Source organism: Phoenix dactylifera, chromosome 13 (genome assembly GCF_051530095.1).
Source record: "Phoenix dactylifera cultivar Ajwa chromosome 13, Ajwa_hap1_PhDact_Kaust_v1.1, whole genome shotgun sequence".
In the NCBI taxonomy this organism is placed as follows: domain Eukaryota; kingdom Viridiplantae; phylum Streptophyta; class Magnoliopsida; order Arecales; family Arecaceae; genus Phoenix; species Phoenix dactylifera.
The window spans coordinates 26,836,421-26,860,017 of record NC_143202.1 but is presented as its reverse complement, the minus strand read 5'-3'; the positions used below and the strand labels follow the sequence as shown (position 1 = coordinate 26,860,017).

The following is a 23,597-nucleotide window of genomic DNA, read 5'->3' as shown; positions in this document are numbered from 1 at the left end:
TGAACTCCAGATCATGCTGCTCTCTGAAGGGGTGCTTCTCTTTAAATTATCATCAAAGGAGGTGCTGAAGAAGGTCTTGATGAGGGAGCCTCCGGCCGGCCAACTCCTGTCCTTTTAGAAATGGAGGCCTAAATTTCAACCAAGTGGAGACGCTATCTCCCAAGCTGCAATGCCCTCTAGCTAAACTTCACTATGCTTGAAAGGGTGAACTCTGCCTATTTTTGAGCTATTTAATTTGGCAATTCGAAAATCAATCTCTTTTTCACTCCCCTCTAAGGAAGGTATCGGGTTTGAAATAGTGGTAACGCAAGCTCTATGTATCTAGGTAAAAGTAGACCTCGCGCTCTCGGGTCAATCAGGTAGGTAACCTAACCTAAACCAGACCAAGCATTAGAGTGTATTGGAAGAGAACTTTCTCCTTAATCTGTTGGTTGATGCATATGCCGGATTTATCAATTGAACTGTGGGACAAAAATAAAATTCTACTGTAGTGACCAAGGCAGGGATCCCTTTGTTTTTAGATAATTGCACAACAACTATAGCTAGAGCTACAATTGTATATCAGTTTGGATCTAACACGACGGATTTGCCTGGGAGTTACAATCAGGACTCAAGATGGAGATATTTGAAAGGACTTTGTGTATGAAGATTTGCCTGACTTATGTTATATTTGTGGCCATTTGAGGCATCTATCTCGGACCTGTCCGGGTACTCCTACATCCGTAGAAGGTACTCCAAAACCAATATATGGACCTTAGATACGTGTGGCAAGGGTACCAGTGGGGGAACTAGCTATAGTATTGTAAACCCTTTAAATGGAACCTCATGTGTGTTAAGGGGGTTGTATGCTAGTACCAATGGTTTCTCCTGCCGGGCAGTGTGTATTGGAACAGACTCACTAGAAGAGTCTGAGTCTTCTATGCAAGTAAAGGAGGAGCCCAATCCTAGGAATTCTTAACTATCACAATAGCTAACAATTTGAATTTCAAACTTATTCAAATTTGTTTCAGCTTGTCTGCTGCTTAAGCGAAGGAGGAGCCCGATCTTAGGAATTCTTAACTGTCACAACAGCTGACAATTTGAATTTCAAACTCGTTCAAGCTTGTATCAGTTATGCGATACTTGTATAAATTTGTAAACATGATGTAGATTCAAAGAAGTGGAAATGAAAAAATCTTTCCCTCAACTCTCATCTAGTGTGAACATCAACATCAGAAGTGTTATCTATAGGGCTACTACTTTTGCTAGCAGGGGATTTTAATTGTATATTAAATATTTCTGATAAAAAAGTTGGTAGACAATTTAATATGAACATGGATATTCGGGAATATTCCCAATTAGTTAGAACAAATGCTCTATAGATTTGGGATTTTAGGGGCCTTCATATATATGGTGTAATAACCAGCAAGGTTCTGCATGGGTTTGGGAAAAACTAGATAGGGCATTTGCCTCAAATGATTGGATATACAAGTTTCTTGAATCCGTAGTGCTCAATCTTCCTAGATTTGCCTCTAACCACTATCTCATTTGGAACAAAATGATAGCCCATAAAAATTCTGGATCTAAACCTTTTAGGTTTGAGAAGTTTTGGTTATCTTGCCGAGGCATTCATCAAGTAATACACCATGCCTAACATTGTCATGGAGCTCACTCACCAAGAGTTCGGTTAGCATTATTACCGCAAAATAGCAAATTGGCACTTCAAAAATGGAGAGGCATTATATTAAACTCTATTGAATTTACAAACAAAGGAAGCATAGTTAGGGCAGTTATCTCAGCTTGAGCACATTAATCTACCAGCTACTATTAAAGATTATAATAAAAATTAAAGATGCAGGAGATCTTCTAGAGACAAAAATTTTGAATTGAATTCTTTAAGAAAGGAGACAAAAAGATTAAGTTTTTTCATAAATCTATTACAGGATGCTATCAAAACAAGATTACTACCATTCAGTCCCCACAAGGCCATGACACTTGTGCTGAACTTTGACAGTAGTATCCTTAATAGAGGTGAGTTAAGAGGAGTAAACTTTGTTATTAGAAATGCGAGTGGTGCAGTAGTGGCAGCATATGGAGTTAGATTGTTTGACAACACGGTTCCTATGGCAGAGCTGCATGCTATGTGGCAAGTTATACTATTTGTAATTAAAATCTTGGAAGCCTCTCAAATCATCCTGGAGGGAGATTTCTTGACAATTATTATGTCGCTGACCGATTCAACATCTTCAAAATTCAGAATTGTTTAAGAATAGATGCATCCCTTCAATCTTTTGAAGCAAAATATATTTTTAGAGAAGCTAATAGTGTTGCAAACTGAATGGAATCATATATTGATGCTCATATAGGATCTATACTGTAGATGTTTGTGACTAAATTTCCTTCTCAATTGTTAAATATTTTATTTTTTTTCTGATTGCTACGGATGTATTTATTTTAAATTAGTTTAATAAATTCTGATTTACCAAAAAAGGAAAAAAATTCTCAATACAATTTTGATATTAATATAAAATCATGTGGAATTGTAAGATGATGCTCCCTCTATATATACACAGTTACACACATAGTCGCATCTCGACACTAGGGTTCTGTAAAGTTTCTTCCTCGTCCTCTCTCTAGTCATAAGTTTTATAAAATTAGACTTCTATCTCTATTTTTTAAATACCAACAAAGTTGAATCGTCTTATCATTAAATATGTTTTATTTTTTAACATTTTTGAGGTGATATTCATATCATGCCCAATGATGGCAAACTTATTGATTTTGAAGCGGTTTCTTAGTTTTTCCTTTAGAGCACCGGTTGCATGCTTTAATCCTATCATCATCACCACCACCTCAGCCCACCATCTCCACCGCTATCAACATCATCAGCATGATCATCATCGCCATCACCATCACTATCATGTTCTATGCATGTCAAAGATGCTCGTTGTGAAAAATCAGAGATTTAGCTATCAATGACTGCTGAAAGTTATAAGGTTTTTTGAGGTTTTTATAAATCAGCAATTTAGTATTTAAACTTTAAATTAGCAGCTCAGAAAATGTGATATGCAGTAGTGTTTCGATAAGCAATTGACTTGTTTGCTGAAGGGAAGAAAAAGACAATGAACTTCTTGTATTGTGATAGCATGGTGACCATAATTATGGCTTCTTTTTCTTGAAGAAAACGAGACCCTGCTATTTTCTATCCATCCAAATTTCTAGTCAGTTATGGATCGACCACGTAAAGGGCCTTGGTTACGCCAACTGTAATCGACAAATGCCAACTATTATTATCCGTTGGTAGGATCATATGCCAACTACTATTACCCGTTGGCAGGATCGTATGCCAACTACTATTGCCCGTTGGTACGGCCGTATGCCAACTACTATTACCCGCTGGTAGGATCGTATGCTAACTGATGTGGGGTCGGAACCCCAACACCAGCCCGCACACCGGGCGAGCAAGGAAAGCATCCGCGTCCTCCCCGAGGTATTGTCCGCTCTGGGATTGCCGCTTCGGGTCTGCGGGAGGTCGCCCAGGGCCGTGGCCCAATGACAGTCCCGAGCCCTGACGGTGCGGGGGTCCGCGGAGGTTGCCCCCTACCCTCACGGTTTTGTCCTACAAAAGGGCCCTCGGTGAGAAGAGGTGTTTGCACCCCCCATTTAAGGCACAGACCTTTCCGCTGATTACCCGATGTGGGACTAAACTGGGAACCCCATCCCACAACACAGCCCCCCCAGCGGGAAGGTCTGTGCGTGACCGGGGCCCTTCCTCTAGCGCCATCTGATGTGGGGTCGGAACCCCGACACCAGCCCGCACACCGGGCGAGCAGGGAAAGCATCCGCGTCCTCCCCGAGGTATTGTCCGCTCTGGGATTGCCGCTTCGGGTCTGCGGGAGGTCGCCCAGGGCCGTGGCCCAATGACAGTCCCGAGCCCTGACGGTGCGGGGGTCCGCGGAGGTTGCCCCCTACCCTCACGGTTTTGTCCTACAAAAGGGCCCTCGGTGAGAAGAGGTGTTTGTACCCCCCATTTAAGGCACAGACCTTTCCACTGATTACCCGATGTGGGACTAAACTGGGAATCCCATCCCACAACACTAACTAACTACTATTACCCACTGGCAGGATCGTATGCTAACTAACTACTATTACCCGCTGGCAGGATTGTATCCCAATTACTACAGGCAATACATCATATCATCCAAACTGTAATGTTGTGATTCTTATCGGCATACTCATTGCAATAAACACTGATTTGTGTTGTTTGGTTGATAGGCTGAGCATTATTTGGTTTCGGATTAGGTGGGACCATGCAGTTATCTAGTAGGTCGATAGTTGGGTATGCATCTTGGTTTACCACCTTTGCTTAGCGACGAAAGGCTCTCAGAGGAATAGGATGCTTGATCTAGACTAATTATTATTCCTCGAGTAATATCAACAATTTCAAGAGAATAAGTTGCAGTCTTTATATTGCAAAAGAAAGATTGATTTGCTTCTCGTTACACATTGACATGAGAAATATTGGAAAAGAGACTTTTATATCATGATCTATTGATTGATTGTTGAAAAAAGAGTCATTGGAGACATTTTAAAGTTTAGATGAACTGGATGATGTCGCAGGATCTGAAATGTGACATTGTTAGAAGATGTGACATCGAAGCAGGAAGAATAATTTTGGTCAAGCATTTCCAATGCCAGGATTTATGGATAACTTCATGCTGTTAATAATTTTACAAATAATTAGCTTAGAGAATGAAATAAAGAGTCAGACAACAGATGCTCTGCCAATTTCTACAGAAAAAGACTTGGGAACAATTGTGTGTCTTTCATCTTCGAGATCACTCGAGAGATAGCCTTGTCATTGATGATAGCATAGTAAATTACTAATGTGGTTGTGTTGGAATGGTCATGATGTGTAGTAGTTGGTGAAGTAATTAATAAAAGCCATGCATGTTAGCAAACAGACTTATCACATGTTCCCTGAAATAAACAGGTTAGGAAATACTTTGTCCGGCGCTTGGTCAGAATTGCATGGATCACAAGACATTGGGTTATTGTTCTTATGAGTTTGAAACCTAGGCCTGCAAGTTGGAACCATATGTTCAATATCATGGTTGTTGCATTGACGATTCCATTGTTGAGTTCGATGAAGTTCCTGAATTTGAATGTCGTTAGTTGATTTCAATCAACTTGCATAACCACTTGGTGTCAACTCTCGATTTACAGGTATCTGTAGGCATTTGTGTTCATATTTTTCTGACATTGCAAGTTCTAGCTAAGTACAAGCTGTACAAGCCCTAAGATGTAGTCATGCATAGGTGATCCATTTTTCAGTCGCACAAACCCTCAATTTCCTTCAATTTCATTTTGTCTAAGTCCACTTAAGCATAGCCAACAGAATGCTTCTTTCCCCACCATAAATGTTGTTATAGCATTCCTGCTCACACTTCCAACCTATTCCTATAATACTTCTTACCAACAAAAGTAGGTTTCAAAGTTAGTTTGTCACTTAGTTTCTTTGTTTTGTATGTGTAGTAACATCTAAATCAGGTCAAAGGCCATTTGTCGGTAAAGCAAGTAAAGATTTTTCAATTAATTGTTCGGATGCAGTAAAATTTTGCTGCGGCTGCAGGCATGGAAATGCAATGACTGATGTGATCGGAATGATCCAAACCAAGGTAATTTAGCACAAACTACACCAAGAATTAATTTGTTTATCGACTTCACCGCTCTAGCTCGAAAACTAAACTACTTTGCTTCTAGCTTGTAGTTTATATGTCTTGTTTGTATCATTTATACTTTTGATTCACTAAATTGTTTAGCTTATGCATTCTTTAGCAGACTATTCTCATGGCAACTCCTGCCTTCTATGATGGTTTGCTTCAATTTGTGCTTCATACTACTGGACATATTAACACTAACTTATTTGGACAATCCATACACTCTATGCCCCTTACTCCTTGTACAGGTGGTCCATCAACAGCAGCCCAATCACCATAAATTGAGTAGTTCTGGCTGTGGATGTAATTGTCTGAACTCCTTCTTCCAACTTGGAATACTTAGATGAGCTCTTTATGGCCTGCATCACCAGTCTTGGAGTTCGACACCAGCAGAGAATCTCAATGGCTGGCTGAGGTCATGATTAGCTTTCAAGAGTATTCCATATTTCAACGGGTCATGCCCATTTGCTTATCAAAGCCAACAACAACTTGCATTTAGTTAGTTGTAGCATTTTTTCCTGCAACTTGGCCAAGTTCAGGGATGGCTAAGATCAAACAGCAGAGAAAGGAGAAGGCACTTCGCCCACTTTTGGTGACTTAATAAAAGCATTGGATGTCTACCGAAAATAAATTCAGTGAATAGGATGTTTTTAAATCAAGGCGAGGGTTTGGGCAGCGATCCGAAGAAATGATCATTTTTCTGATCAAGATCAAGATAGAGTTCATATTATTGTATTGTGGGTCCAGCATGACTTCAATAGAAAGCAACAAGTACGGGTTTTCTGCCCTCATATGAGTGACCACACAAAACTAAGATCACTTGGCAAAGAAATTGGAAGGTTAGGGATCTTGGTGCCTGCCAATCTTGTAGCTTATCCAAGGATCATCTGATAGATGATTATAGTTCCATCTATTAAGATGTTCGTAATAGATTTGATAAATATACAAACTATATTCATCCATAAATTGCATATTGTTTGCCCATTAGTTTCTCTAATGTTTTTGTAGTGTTGGTCCATGCGAAACAATGCTTAAATTGTACTAAATGACATCTAAGCCACCTATGCCAAACCATGCCCACATTGCATTGAATTGTTGGCGAACCAAACTCGATATTTGACTGCATCTAACTAAGCCATCTATGGCAAACCATGTCCAAATTGCATTGAATTGTGAGCGAACCAAACTAGATATTTATTTTTCTAACTCCAACCATATTGACTTGCACATTCTTGAACTAGATTGCATTGTGCTTACTTGTGCCTGATGCAAACGTATGCCAACCAGCTTGAGAAAAAAATGCATTGAGACCTAAGATAACTTTCAGAATACATGGATACATGATGGTGATATAGAAGCGGATGGTATAAATGATGGAAACCCGCAACAAAAGTCTACAATTATGTGGCTTATCCGGCATTGCTATATGACATCATGACCAGCTCGCCCACATAATCAAAACTTCTAGAAAGTATTATAATATCTACAATGCTAAACAGACGTATCTCAGCAGCAAAGCTTCCATATATATGCACAAGATTTAACTTTTATATGTTCATTATTAGGAACCTAATGTAAATTTGACCTGCGAATGATCTGTTTGACTTCATACACAAGTCAATGATATTATCAGTGTGTTGTGTGCCTCTAGAAGTAGATGATAACGTTTATTTTGAATAAATATTCTTTGCCTGCTTGACTTGTTTGAGGAGTCTATTTTATCTCTCAGCTATTTTGTGAGTGAAAATTTGGAAATATGTTGGTGTCGTGAGTTTGGAAACTAGATCTTATATGTGAAGGGTTGATAAGTGCTGATTAATCTATAATTTAATATTCTTTTTCCAGCACTTATCAATGTTCTTAAACGGATAACTACTTGTTTTACCATGAAATTGAATAAACAATGAAATAAATTTAAATTATGGTAAGAGGTAAATAATACTTTTCTTAAAACAGACTCTGAATTTGTCTCTCTTCTGGTTGTAATCTTCCATGAAAATATATAAGGAGGAGATTGTGTTGACCCGGTTTAGTAACCTGATGGAGTTGTAATCAAGCTAAGGCTATGATTAAATAGGTTTTGATCCTGATTAGATAATTATTCTTGTATGAGGAAAAAGGTTTGATTGATTCTCTTTATTAAGTCACGATCCTACTTTTAGCCTTATTGAGTCCGGTCTGAAGCATTTTAGCATAAATTAAATTTAAACGATATTGGGCTCGAGAGTAAGTTCAAGCAAATCAACGATCATGACCCACCTCAAACCCAAAGCCAATTTCCAACCAATTCGTTACCTGCCTTCATATAAAATTTATAAATTTAAAACAAGAAAATAATAATAATAACTAAAAATTCACGATTCACTGTTCATATGAACAATGTCCCGTTAAAACACTGTTCATATGAACAGTGCTTAAAAAATTATATATATATATAATATAATAATAATAATAATAATAATAATAATAATAAATAAAATAATAATGCCGAAAACACTGTTCATATGAACAGTGTCCGTGAAAACACTGTTCATATGAACAGTGTCCGTGAAAACACTGTTCATATGAACATTGTCTGTAAAAACACTGTTCATGTGAACAGTGTTAGAGAAAAAATAAAATAATAAATAATAATAAAAAAAAACTCAGCCACTGTTCATCTTCTTCCTCCCCCGATGAACAGCTCACGCGTGCCCACTGAAGCCCCCCCCCCCCCCGGCGTCTTCCCGTTGATCCCGCGGCAGCCCACCGTCCGCGGCTCCCTCCCGACGATCCCGCGATCAAATCTGCGGGCGACGAGTCCTCCGTGATTCCAGTCGGCCGCAATTAGCCGCGTGCCCACCGTGCCCGTGCGGTCGACTCTTCCCAGCAGCGAAGATCCAGCCCCTTCGCCATCACAGCCCGCGTCTTCAGCCGAGATCCAGCACCACCGCATCAGCTCCGTGCCAGCCGCATCAACCGCATGCCATCCGCCGCCCGTTCCACCTCCCAGCAGTCGGAAATCAGCCAGCCATCCGGAGCTTCACCCGGATTCGTTCCAAGAAGAGATCCCATCGATTTCCAGCTCCAATCCCTGTGATTCAGCCTTCACCGCGATCCCAGCCAACTGCATTCAACGAGACGGTAACCCAGCTCCTTCCGGATCGGCGCCCGTTTCGAGCTTCATCCCCATCTTCGCCCGAGATCATGCCATCCTCCCAGCATCACGCCCTCGCGTGCAACAGGAATCAAGCCTCCGCGAGATCATCCTCCCAGCATCACGCCCTCCTTCTCTCTCGGGATCCATCGCTGGTCTTCGGCGAGCTATAAGAAGAAGACGGGAGGAAGGAGAAGGGGAGGGAGGGGCTCGGTTGAGAAGAAAGAAACAGGGGAGACCCCCTGTTTCAGTGAAAAGAAGAAGAAAGCCGAAGGGAGTGAAGAACGATTTTTTTTATGAAGATGGGAGGACTTCCGGCCACCATGAGCAGCTAAGCCTCGGTTTAGGGGTTTGATAAAGCCATAGAGGAGTATTCGTTTCATTTTTATTGATTTGAGTTTGTATTGTAAGATGATTGCATGATGAAGAATTTATCAATTGATCTTATGATTTATCCAATTTATGTGAATCATTTATCTTGCATAAAATATTTTACATAGATTGATCTATTTCATCGAATCCAACACCTGTGGTTTGGAGGAGATATTCATGTGACATCGATTTCATGTTTAATGACTTAATGATCAGATGCATCATGCTAGGTTAGACAGGTCATGCTTATCGTAAGAGTAGATGGTTTGTGCTAGACTTAGATGATTCATGCTGGGAATTAGTTATAATTTTCTTTTGTGATTGCTTTGGCTTGTAGTCGGAAGCAATCAAGTCTTACATACAACTCAATCATTGAAAGCGTCACGGATATAAATATATCGGTGGAATCTAGCCCTAAACACCTCTCTCCGTAGATAATTCATACTACTACACCCATATTAATGATTAGTTTTCATCATTTACTCTAGCTTATCCCCTTTGAAGTAATTATTTAATTTGGAAAAATAACTTGTCTCCAATCCCTGTGGACCGACACCCGTAATCACTATCCTACAGGATACGTGCTATTGTGTGGTTTATTTTTGAAATTGAAATAACCGATCAAGGGTATCATGCTGTGTTTAGCTTAGAAGATTTGTTTGATGATGATAAGAAAAAAAAATGAAAGGTCAATATTTCATGCGTGACCTTAAATTTTTTTTTCAAGCTACCAACTGCAGAAGCATAAGGTATATTTTCCATCTGCTTATGTTCCAATTCATTCTGTGGGCATTGCATGAGACTAAATTTATTCCCTTTCTGAATTGGAACAACACTGGCTGAACAGTTCTCCATACCAAATCTCTCTAGAACTCTGTCTATATATGCCTTTTGAGACAACCCTAACAATCCACGTGATCGATCACGAAATATTTCAATGCCTATCACGTAGGTTGCCTCATTCATATCTTTCATTTTAAAGTTCCCTGAGAGAAAAACCTTAGTTTCATACAATAAGCCAAGATCACTACTGGCAAGCAATATATCATCAACATATAGGACCAAAAAGATAAACTTGCTCCCACTGACCTTCAGGTATATACACCGATCAACAGTGTTTTCCTTAAAACCGAAGGAAGTGATGGTATCATTGAACTTGCGATACCATTGTCGGAAAGCTTGTTTAAGACCATATATTGACTTCTTTAATTTGCAAACCATGTGTTCTTTTCCCTTTAATGGGAAACCTTCGGGCTGGTCCATATAGACTTCTTCATCTAAACTCCCATTTAGAAAAGCAGTTTTTACATCCATTTAGTGCAATTCTAAATCATAATGTGCAACCAAAGCCATAATAATTCCAAATGAGTCCTTTTTAGATACAGGAGAAAAGGTCTCTTTATAATCAATGCCTCCTTTCTGAGTGAAATCCTTGGCCACCAGTCTGGCTTTATGTCGTTCAACATTACCCTTTGAGTCGAGCTTGGTCTTAAAGATCCACTTACACCCAACTGTCTTACAACCTTCGGGCAAATCAACGACATCCCAGACTTCATTCTGATCCATTGATTTTAACTCATCTTTCATGGCATCAATCCATTTAGTAGAATCAATACTTTCTATGGCTTGTTTAAAAGAAACCGAATCTTTTCTTGTCCCTATATCAAAATCAAATTCTTGTAGATAAACCATATAATCATTTGGAATGGCAGATCTTCTTTCTCTTTGAGATCTCCTTAATGTCATCCCTTGTGGTTCTTCTACAACTTGTTCAGTGGTGATAACTTCATTATGGAGTGTTTGATCATTAATTTGTTGTTCATTGTTATTAAACTGTGTGACAACTGTAGGAACAACAATTTTCTTAGAAGTCATGGGTAAAGGGACTTGCACCCTAACTTCTTGAATTTTCACATTTTGTGGTTTATCACTCCCACTGGTTTCACCATTCTCAATGAATTTGACATTACCGGTCTCTATAATTCTTGTACTATGGTTAGGACAGTAAATCCTATACCCTTTGGATTTTTCGGGATAACCTATAAAGTATCCACTAATCGTTCTAAAATCCAATTTCTTTTCATGTGGATTATAAATTCTGGCCTCCGCCGGACAACCCCAAACATGCAGGTGTCTTAAACTCGGTTTCCTTCCTGTCCATAGCTCAAAAGGAGTTTTTAGAACTGCCTTACTAGGAACCCGGTTTAATATGTATACAGCGGTCTTAAGGGCTTCCATCCACAACGATATGGGTAACGAAAAATTACTTAACATACTCCTAACCATATCCATAAGTGTACGATTACGCCTTTCAGCTACTCCATTCTGCTGTGGCGTTCCCGACATAGTGTATTGAGCACGTATGCCATGCTTTTCTAAGAGTTTAGCAAATGGGCCAGGGTGTTGTCCTGTTTCATCATACCTACCATAATATTCACCACCTCTATCAGATCTGACAATTTTCACCTTTCTATCTAATTGTCTTTCAACCTCAGTAATGTATACCTCTAGGACATCCACTGCCTGAGATTTTTCATGCAACAAATAGACATAACCATAACGTAAAAAATCATCAATAAAGGTGATAAAATACTTCTCTCCACCAAATGATGGGGAGTTAAAAGGCCCACAAATGTCTGTATGGATAATTTCAAGAAGTTCTTCACTTCTTGTGGCAACTTTCTTTTTGTTTTTGGTTTGCTTTCCTTTAATGCAGTCTACACACATACCGAGATCAGTAAAGTCTAAGTTTGACAAAATTCCATCCTTTACTAATCTCTCTAACCTTTCTTTGGATATATGACCCAATCTTTTATGCCACAAGTTAGAAGATTTTTCATTTATCAGGTTTCGTTTAATTCCAATATTACGATGCAAGGTCATAAGAGTTTCAGCAAAATGATTATCAAGATTTACTTTATATAAGTCATCACACAAAACACCAGTACCAAGGAAGACATTGTCTTTGAAAAGACGCAAACTACCATTCCCAATTTTAAAGAAATATCCTTCAACATCAAGTTTAGAAACAGAAATTAAATTTCTAGAAATAGAAGGAACATAAAGAGTCTGAAGCAAATCTAAATGACAACCAGTATTTAAAAGCAAACGATAGGTTCCAACAGCTGTTACAGGAACTCTAACCCCATTCCCCAAAACGATAAAACTCTCATTTGGATCTTGCATCTGGGTTGTAAAGAATCCCTGCATCGTATTTGAAACATGAACATTAGAACCTGAGTCAAACCACCAAGTATTAGAAGGAACTTCAGTAAGGTTTGATTCAAAACATACATAAGCCAAAGGCTTACCTTTCTTTTCAAACCATGCCTTGCGTTTATGGCAGTCCTTCTGATAGTGTCCCAATTTCTTGCAAAAATGGCATCTATCTTTGTTTTGTTTCTTCTTATGAATCTCGGTATCATGATGAGGCTCTTTACCCTTGGATGGTCCACTCTTCATGCCCTTTCTTGGCTTCTTTCATTTCTTCTTGGCTCCATGACTTACAAGATTGACAGAATGATATCCTTGTTGCTTAAGTCTTGTCTCCTCTTGAACAAGCATACCGGTCAATTCATTCACATTCCACTTATCCTTAATAGTGTTATAGTGAATTTGAAATGATCCAAATTGAGGAGGCAAGGAGTTCAAAATAAATTGAACTAAAAAAGATTCATTCACATCCATCCTAAGAGCCTTCAGCTTAGCAGCTATATTTGTCATTTTAAGGATATGCTCATGCATCCCACAAGTACCATCAAATTTCATGGTGGTAAGTTTAGCCATTAATGTCCCAGCCAGAGACTTATCAGCAGATCGGAAACGTTCTTCCACAGTTTTCAATAATGCTTGAGCACCGTCACATTCAGAAAGCGTTGACTTGATATTGTTCGCTATACTCATCCGCATAAACATAATGCTCAATCTGTTCGATCTTTCCCAAGTCTTATAAAAAGACCTTTCTTCCGAGCTGCTCAAATCAGTAATGTCAGCCGGTTTCTCAGATCGGAGTGCTAAATCAAGATCCAAAACACCTAGGTGAAACTGGACTTGTTCATTCCACTCTGAGAAATTAGTTCCATTAAAGATTGTAACAGATGAAGCTTGCGAATGAAGCGAAACAGGAATAGATACTGCAATAAGAAAATTAACAATAAGAAAATGCTTACAACATTAACACTTTGAGTTAGCAATAATGATGAATAACATAAACAGTATTACCATAATACACCATTGGGTAGTAATTATGAAACACTAAATTACTATTATGGTGATTCCCAATTCACCTAGGAATAATTAATGATATAGGTCCAAAATTCAAATAGGTCTGTTGCCTTTGAGCATCCAATACCTATTAAATCAAGGATACTCATTAATTATCCTAACTCAGCAAATCAATCATTTGAAAGTGGTGCACCTTTGGGCCAATCCATAATATCTCATGATTGAAAAACTGTAAGTCATAATTTGCAAAGTCATTATCTTAATACCTGGGATTAGAGTATTTGATGACTTAATGTCTATTAAACATTCTAGTTGGGTTACTTTGGTAACTACCAAACCATTACATAATATAGACATCAAATTAAAATAATGACATTGCACATAATTGACAATTAATAATATGACAAATTAAAATAAAACATGTATTTAATATTTTACTAATCTACATAATCAGTACATGTGTCATATCATGCTATCAAGTATACTAAAATGTAAAATAAATGACAAAAAATTTTATCACATTACCCTACAAGGACCTCTGCATAAATAATATGTTTTACAGGGACTAAATTAACATATGTTGAGGACCTCTAAATAAGTGATATGCTTTACAGGGACTAAATCAAAATATTTTGTTTCTTATAGCCCTAGAAGGATGTCAGCATAAATAAAATGTTTCACAGGGGCTTAACAGAAACAATTTCATCTTTTAACTGCCCTCTAAGGACTTCACTATAAATAAAATATTTCACAGGAATTTAACAGAAACATTTTCTTTCTTTAACAACCCTGGAAGGACTGTATGCATAAGTTTAACATTTAACAGGGACTGAATTGAAAATAATTCGTCCTTCTAACAGCCCTGGAAGGACTGTTAGCACAAATAAACTATGCAGAGGGGCTTAACCAAAAATTTCCTTTTTTTTATTGGCCAAACGAACTCGGGTTTCGGATCGAACCCAAGAACCCGAACCCGTTATGCCTGTTATGCCCGTTATGCCCTTTTTTTAATGCAGACGGGTTACCAATTACGGGTTCGGGTCAAAACTCAAAACCCGGACCCGTTATAAATAAATTAATATATATTTTTTTTAAAAGAACTAAAGACGGGTCAATCCCGACCCGTCTTCCTCCTCTTTTAGCGGCGGGCTAGGGTTCCGCCGAACCCAGCCCGCCTGCCTCCGATCTCCGGGGCGGCGAGCGCGCCGCCTCCCTCCGGTGGACTCGCCACCCGATGGCGAGCCCACCGGCGGTCTCACGCCAGCAGGGGCAACGCCGGCGGGCTAGGGTTCCACCGAACCCAGCCCGTCGGCCCTTAGGAGCGGCGGGCGGCGATCATGCCGCCGGACGAAGTGCCGCCCGACGGCGCCACCGGTATGGGCCCGACGCCGGACGAAACGCCGCCCGACGGCGTCACCCGCAGGAATACGCCGACCGACGACGATCATCCGGTAAGTTTTCCCCTTTTTTTTTTTAGGAGTGGGAGGGAGACCATGGCCGGCGGCTACGCCGGATCCTCTGAAGGCTCACGGTGCCATATGCCGGCCAGATCTGGCGTCAGCAGGTTCAAACCCCTGGTGGGGTTGGTTCTCAAATCCTTTGATCCGGCATTGGGGTTACTTGGAATCATCAAAAACCCATCCAGGGACAATGCAATGGTCGGCTCTCGGCGCAATATCCCGGCGTCCCAGTGACGGCCGGTCAAGATGGCGATGATGAGATCGCCTCTATGGTGCCAAAACGACCATTGCCTTGTCCACTGTGATCTATCCTTTCATTGTGATCTGGTTTTAGGATGAACCAGGCTCTGATACCACATGTTAAAAGCATCTGTAAATAGGATCATAATAGAACCAAGGAAGCATACCTGGATCCATGAGTAATCTGCACAAATAAATCCTTGTTTCTCCCTCTTGACCCTGCGTTAATGACACCCCCGATGGCTGGTTCTGTGTCGATCAATCGGTAGAGGGTGAGACCCATAAGTTTTATCCTTCCATCAAGGATAAGGGAGTTCCCACTTCCTTAGGAGTCAGTTACGGTATTCATTCTGTAACTGACCACAACGTGGTCATGTGGGTCAAAACCCAACAATTTATAATTAAGGGAAGCTGGAAAGGGGGAGATCTAAAAGAAGGCTAATTACTAAACAATTTAAGACAATATAAGAAAGTAGAAAACATTTGAGGCTTCAATTTCAGAAGCGGAACTCAGGGCAGCATGGGAAGGAATCTCCTATGCGAGGCGAATACTACAGGCCGACAACATCATTCTTGAGGGGGACTCAGTAAAAGTGATTGAGCAGATTCTACGGAAGAGGCGGAGGAGTAGACCACTTGCTTCTAGAGGACATCAGAAGGCTACTGAATGATATAGCGGTTTTCAGGCTGTGCATGTCTATAGAGAGACGAACAAAGCTGTAAATTGGGCGGCCTCCTTTGCCGCCCACTATTCTGTAAATTTTTTTTGTACCCATCTTGTATCTATTCTCCTATCCCTGTATGTTGCATACTTTTTTTTAACTCCAATGGCAGTAAGCAGTTGATATACCAAAAAATAATAATAAAAAAAAGAAATATTCCAGTACTCAACCTGGGCCCCAACTCTTTCTAGTTGTGAGGAGGTGGATGAAAGACGTGAGATCCAATATCAATCTCAGCAGGCCACATGTCGTGCCAATTGTGGAGAGGGCATTCGGTACAATAATTGGGCCCCATATCTTTTTCAATTGACAAAAAAATGGTCGCCATCTCTTGGTGACTCTTGCGATCATTTTTTACCAAGTTTAACTATATAATATTATATTAAAAAAAGAAATTTGAAAGAAAAGGCCAATCATTGTCCTTCCAATGTGAACGCACACCCTATCACTCTTCAACGAGCTTATATTTCAAACTCCTCACCATAATAATAGGACAGCGATTTTATCTTTCGCCCGAAGGAAAGATTCACCGTCGCATGAATGAACCGTTGGATCGCGCAGCAGCCGCTTTTAGATCTGTGTAGACGGAGGGATGATGATGTTCTGAATGCTCTTCTTTCGTGCGATTGATACAACCCGAAAACTCCCGTTGACTCGTTCGCTTCCCTCGCACTACGATCAGACGGTCAGACGGAAAAAAGAACCCATATTTTCTGATCCGCTCCGGGGTCATCCGCTCTTATAATCTTATTCTTACTTTTATTCCCCTATTCCGACGTGGTTGACCCCGCGCCTGTCAGGACCTACTTTTTTTTTTTTTTGCCAGGGTGGACCTACTTATTTGTGGGAGTTTAGGACAGGACTAGGGGGGACGGACCTAGACTCGGTAACATGCGCCCCCGCACCTCGAATCTTATTACCGTGGTCCTCTCGGTGGTCCAGTGTTGGATTCGGTTCGCCGGTCCTGGAGTTGGTGCCTGCGAACACGGTATGGTAGACTGCCCTCTATTCTTCTTAACCGCGGAAGCCAAACTGTTTTGTTCCTAAACTGCCCTCGTGCGACCGGAGTTTCGACTATTCCTGGTTTTAAACGAGAATAGCGAAAATGTTCCGGAATCACCGCAGATATAACCTTATATCTTTTATGTTTTTAAATTAAAATTATAGTATATCGTACCATATCATGCCAAATGGTACGAAACATACTGTACCAATTCTCTATTTTTGGTACTAATATCAATACATATGGTGTACTGATCTTTCGATATGTCAAAAAAATTTTGTACCACTAAAATACCGTTACAAACTCTGGTATCAATACACAATTTTTTATTAAAATAAATATAAAATATATTTTTTTTTAAAGTAGGGAGAGATTGTATCAACTACTTTTATGGAAGCATGGCTTTTAACTACTTATATGGTGTGCATATCACATCTGGACACGGGGTCTGGAAGCGCTACTGATCGGCTGGTAGCTTGGGTGGTGCCAGGTGTGACGTACTTACATGGAGGGTCGAATCGGGTAACCGAGCCGACCCATGGATGGGGAAGGTATGAGTAAAATAGGTCGGGGTGCCCAACACACGACTCGGTCTACCCGCATCGAACATTCTCCTGGCGGAATGGGGGCCCAGTGGTCGGGGCTGCTACGCGGGGGTGGGCTTGTCCCTTCCTCCCCCTTCCCCTTTTGTTTAGCAAAAAAAAAAATGATAAAATTTAGCTCTACAATAAAATAATAATGAAGTTAATATTATTATATTGCTGCAAAGAATTTTTAGAACAAAATATTGCAAGGTGCAATTATATTAGCAAACCTATTTCTAATAACTTTGTTCTTACAAGACCGGTAAGCGAGCAGTAATATAACGGCGATATTTTAAAGCACGGTGCCGGCCGGCAGGTTGCGGCCAGCGGGGGCATTGTTGTCATAAACTCGTACAACATTCCTCGCACGAGCGGCGACCCGGACGCGGTCCTCTTTCACCTCCCCATCCCGGGTTAGCCCGTACACGTGTGAGCCCCCGCCTCCGGGACTCCGGCATCCAGACCTGCAAGCGTGCGCCGCGGTGGCCGCTCCCTCCTTCAGCCACGTGCCCTCTCGCGTCCCGATCGCGTCTCGCCCGCGTCCGCCCGGCTCTTTCTCCTCTACCGCGGTCATTCCCACGGTCTAATCAAAGCTTGTTTAATTAGAAGTTGTTTTTACTATTTATTAATTGCTTAAAAAGGGGTATAAATATCTCGCTGTTCGAAGAGTCGGTCGGCCGAGATTCATGAAAGCCCTGCTCTGCCTAGGGATTCTGGATCCATCCGCATCCACGGTTCCTTCCATTTCCTCCTCGAATTCGATCCGATTATAGGGTTTCGATCGTGTTCCCGGGTTTTCTTATTCGGTATTGCCGTGGTTCCGGCGAATTTTTTAGGATTCCGTTGGTGGTTCGCCGGGGGGGAGGGGGAGTGTGGAGAGAGAGCTAGGGCTCTTGGGATGTGACAATGCCCGCCATCGAATACCAGGGATCGTCGGCGCCGTTCTCGTTTATTGGCCGTTCGATCTTGAGCAGACGGCGGGATCAGGTCCACGCTATGGACGCCGGCCAACACCACTACGCCAGCCTGGACCAGGAGCTCGATGCCTTCCAGCGCCGTGTCGCCGTCCTCTTCCAAGACCTCGCCGCCTCCGCCGGCGGCGATGAACTCCTATCCGTCTCGTGGGTCCGGAAGCTCCTGGATACCTTCCTCGTGTGCCAGGAGGAGTTCCGTATCGTCCTTTTCAACCACCGCGCCGCTGTCGGCCGGCCGCCGCTCGACCGGATGATCGCCGACTTCTTGGAGCGCGGCGTCAAGGCGCTCGACGTCTGCAACGCCATCTGCGACGGAATCGATCAGCTCCGGCAGTGGTCGAAACATTTGGAGATCGTTCTCGTCGCGCTTGCCGACCCCCGGCATAAGCGGCGGGGGGCCCTCGGGGAGGGCCAGCTCCGAAGGGCCCGGAAGGCCCTCACCGACGTCACCCTCCTCATGCTCGATGAGAAGGACGCCGCCGGCTCCGTCCTCTCCCACCGCAACCGCTCCTTCGGCCGCAGCAGCGGCTCCTCCAGCAGCGGCTCCTCCAGCCGCGACCACCATCACCACCGCCGCTCCTCCGGCGGCCACTTCCGCTCCCTCTCCTGGAGCGTCTCCCGTTCATGGTCCGCTGCCCGCCAGCTCCAGGCCATCGGGAACAACCTCGCCGCCCCCCGCGGCCACGAGGTCCTGGCCACTAGCGGGCTCGCAGTCGGTGTCTTTACCATGAGCTCGGTGCTCCTCTTCGTGATGTGGGTGCTTGTTGCCGCGATCCCCTGCCAGGACCGTGGCCTTGGTATCCACTTCTCCATCCCCCGGAGCTACCGGTGGGCGGCCCCCATCCTGTCGCTCCACGAGCGGATCGTCGAGGAGTCCAAGAAAAAGGACCGGAAGAATTCGAGCGGTCTATTGCAGGAAATCCATCAGATGGAGAAGTGCGCTCATCACCTGATGGAATTAATGGATGCAATCCAGTTTCCAGTGACGGAGGAGAAAGAGGTAGGGATACGGCACAGCGTGGAGGAGCTGGCCCAGGTTTGCGAGTCCATGAAGGGAGGGCTGGACCCCCTGGAACGCCAGGTGAGAGAGGTGTTCCATAAGATTGTATGCAACCGAACCGAGGGGCTTGATTGCTTGTCTCACAATCCTGAGTGAAATCTCCAGTTGGGGGTTCCTTCAGAATGTGATCAAGATGCCACCATTATTGTTTCTGAATTCCATGGGGTGTGTTTAGTTGCTAGGCAGAGAGGGAGGCGATCGAGGGAGAAGTGATGGAAGAGAAGAATCAAATGTCTCAGCACCCAAATAAGTTAAGCAGGTAATGCTCGTGTATTTACCTTAAATACATTCTGTAGAAAAGGAGGATGGGATTGAAATGTCTGTTACCGATGATGCCACGTCTAGCTTTGCTGTCTTTGCTATATAATCTTCCATTGATTTTCTGAGTTCTTGGATCCTCCATGAACATAGCCAATTGCAGGACGGCTTTTTTACCTTGTAAAAAACTGTACTTCATTTCCTTAAGAAATTTTGTATTGCGTGAGTTGTTTTGTGAATCTTGCATTTCATTTTTAATTCAGAGAAGGGAAGTTTGACGTGATAAAAATGTTTAAATGGAAAGTGATTAAAAGATGGGCAGGTCTGTTTACTCCTGAATCCAAAATATTAAGAAATGTGCTGCTTGTGATGGTTAATTTTCATTGTATAGGGTGCATATCTCGTCACAAAGTAATGCAGTTCTAATGTTTGTGAGAGTATTTTTCTTGGCCATTCATGCTCCTGTCTCATGCTAAACTGTATTTGTGGTTGTAAATGCAATCCCAAATGAATGCTTTCTTCAGTTTGTAAAATCATTAGGTTTAAAAGAACAGCATATGAGCCTGGATAGATGTAGTCTAACAAAGGGAGTTGGCAATGGTTTGTGCGGACATATTATTACCTGTAAAAGTTAACCATTTAGATGAGGTTGAGTTAAATTGATTCATAAGCAAACCCTGGGAGAACCTGTTCGTGGTATCAAGATGGTAGGAAAAGAAATAAAATGTCTAAAAAATGCATCCTATTCATAAATGCAGTTTGTGAAGCTTTTTTAGAAACAAATATTAAGCATCAATTGTTAACTAGAAAATGATGAGAATCTGAATAGATTCCAGATCTTATCCTCCAAATGTTACCATTTCTTTTCATACACCAAATAGCACATGAATTAGGCAGTGAATTCAGTAAACCTCTAGATTCAAATGACGTGTGTGACAGTTTCATGAAGAGAACCCTAGATTTCTCAACTTGAATGTTTGCTTTTCTCTAAGAAACCAGAACATTTTCGCTCTAGGATATTGTTGATATCTTCATCTCCTTCTTGCTAATGGTTATCTGGATAGGAAAACAATTTTACTTGTTCTGATTTGCTAGAAGACCATGTAATCTGAATACATGAACTAGTAGAAGAAATGAGGAAAAAGAAGCTACATTTCAATAAATCAGCTCGTGTTATTTAAATTTCTTATGTTTTCTTATTGCAAGCATCAAATTAAATTGTGGAAGTTGTGGAGCAGTTTACCAAATATTTTAGTTGAATATTTAGTTGGGGTCAAGAGTTATGCCCAATTAGATGATGCAACATGTGCAAGCTAATCATAAGAAGTGGACTAAGGCTAAAGTGGTAGGAGGATGGACTTAGGATTTGATTGTGAAATGTTTATGGAGGATTACAGGAGCAGTGTGGAGTCCTATAAATTGTCAAGGTCTTGGACGACCCATTTCTTAGATTCGTGTGTTGATAAGGTAAAATCTTGACAAGGGATGAAGTACCTAAAACTTTTAAAGGATCTATGGGATCAAATTACATATCTTGTCGCTGAGAATAATGAATAAATTGAAGAAAAGCATTGCATCTATTAGTGAATTCTTTATTATAGATAATGAAACAAGTCAAACTTCGCAAAAACTGTAAAATGCTATTAAGAGGAATGGCTGAATATTGTAAGCATGTGTGTAAACTGTAAACACACTCGTAGATGTCATGGAACAAAGATGTAAGAGGAGATTCAAGAAAGCTGAGCTTTGCTAGATGTTGTTCCTTAAATTGGAGTTGATGTTATTGAAGGAATTAATGAAGGCCCATTGTTCAGAAAAGAAATTTTGCAATACTTTTCAGAGAAGAATGATCATATTTAGATAGGTTGATTTGAAATTTAAATAACTTTATGGTTGTTCTTATAGTTTTAGCCTACTGTACATAGAATTAAAATTTAATGACAATTAGAATTTACGCCTGCTTCTTTTTCATAAAACTTGTCAGAGTACAGGATTAAATTTTCTGTCACACATGGGAGGAATTGATAATGTGTATTAGGAATACAGCGATACAGAGATTTCCCAACCAAACTACTTTCACTGCCACTGAAACTTAATGTAAATTAATATGATTCATATGGAGCAGAATATTAAACTGTGACAGAGCTTATTAGTGAAAATTGAGCATAGCATTTTGTTAGATTCCAAGGTTCAGGCATCTGTAGAATGTGCTAATTGCTCCTGCAGGAACAGTCCATCTCAAATACAACGTGAAGGGTGAAGCGGATTTAGAAACCTTTTTATTTTGGAGTGGGGTTTGGGTAGGAACCAACGACAGAGTAGAACGGCAAACCTCCAAATTATGAGATTACATTCTTGTTTACTGTTCTAGTTGACCGTGGCTTGCTTCTAGTCGGTTTCCTCCGTCTTCTTTTGCTTCTAGTCAGTTTGCTTTTTAATCATATTGAGAATAATGTATCGTTTCATATTACTTATTATAACCAATGGAATCCATAGTTTATAAGTTATCTCATCAAAGTACATTAGTGAGTTTAACAGTGTTCTGTCTCCTGAATTTTACCTGGTTGATTAATCAGAAAAGTAACCAAGATGAATTTAGGAGCAAGAGATCTTTCTTATTTTGCATATCATACGAGGAATTATATGTACCTGATTCCATGTTTTGGCCCAACTATCTTGGTTATCATGATCTTTTCAATCTCTCAAGTATTGCTTATTAATTCTTATTAGTTAGGGATTCAATCATGAAATTTTCCTGGTATTATAAATGATGTGTCATTAATTCTACCCTCTTCTGGCCTAAGATTTCTATTCTATTCTCTGATTCAGGTGAAACCTGAAGTCATCTTGTTGCTTTGTGACTTCCATCCTTGATGGTAAGTATTGCATAGTTCCAAAAATTTATAGTGCACGTCGGAGTCTGAAATAAATGTTCTGGACAGCATATGGTCATCACCAATTCGAAAATATATAGTAGTTATGGAGAGAGAATTTATTTGTGAAGCTAATCAATTTTCTTGGTTTTGAGAAAAAGCGAGCAGCTCGTAGCCTCATCATTCAAAGTTTCACATCTAGTTTCTGTGTGAAATAGTTTAATGGCTGAATTGATAATAGTAACTGCTTGAAACAGTAATACTTCGCGTTTGTCGGCTTGGACTTGTTTATATTTGCAATATCTCATCCATGAAAGATGCATCTGTATCCACTCGACACTCTAAAATAATATTTGGGTTTTTTAACAAGCCTTCACCTAGCTCAATACTCTACTAGCAGAAGTTGTTCTCGTGACCAAGCAACCAGCTTGGTTTTGCTTGGTTGGCCGGGAATGCCAGCCTTATCAATGAATGGCAAAAAGCCCATGTAACAAGGAATAACTTAAAAGTTTATTGGTCTTCTGAGCAACCTGAAGCCTTCTTTCACTCAAATCAACAGCTCTTCTTAGGTAATTGGTAATTTGGCAGCAGCAAATTAGCATTTAATCTGCTGCGAATGTATAGATTGGTTCTACCATGATTGGTTCTATTGGGATGGTTGCAGAATGCAAGAGGACTTCAAAACTATCGTTGTTTAATATATGAGCTGTTCATTGCCGAATTTTAGTTTGAATGATACGACCTCTTGCCACGTAAAGGCGGTGTTTGGGATTCGATTGTGAAGGATGTCGATTCTTTTTTTCAGCCCTTTACGTGGTACCTCGATTCCGCAAGCACTGTGCTAAATTTTTTCGGTGGTAGGGGGTGGGATGGAATCCATCCCCAGTCTCAATTAGGGGATAAATTATCCCTCGATTCCGCAAGCACTGGGCTCAATTTGCTCGGTGGTAGGGGGTGGGTCGGTGGGATGGAATCCATCCCGAGTCTACATT

General features: G+C 41.0%; 1 pseudogene across 1 annotated transcript; it reads left to right on the top strand.

Moving 5' to 3' along the window:
• Positions 1-18,115: 18,115 nt before the first annotated feature.
• Positions 18,116-22,985, top strand: LOC103703177 (protein BYPASS1-LIKE pseudogene; annotated as a pseudogene). Its single transcript, XR_015972814.2, has 2 exons — positions 18,116-19,733; positions 22,562-22,985. The product of XR_015972814.2 is annotated as a protein BYPASS1-LIKE pseudogene (transcript).
• The last annotated feature ends 612 nt before the right edge of the window (positions 22,986-23,597 follow it).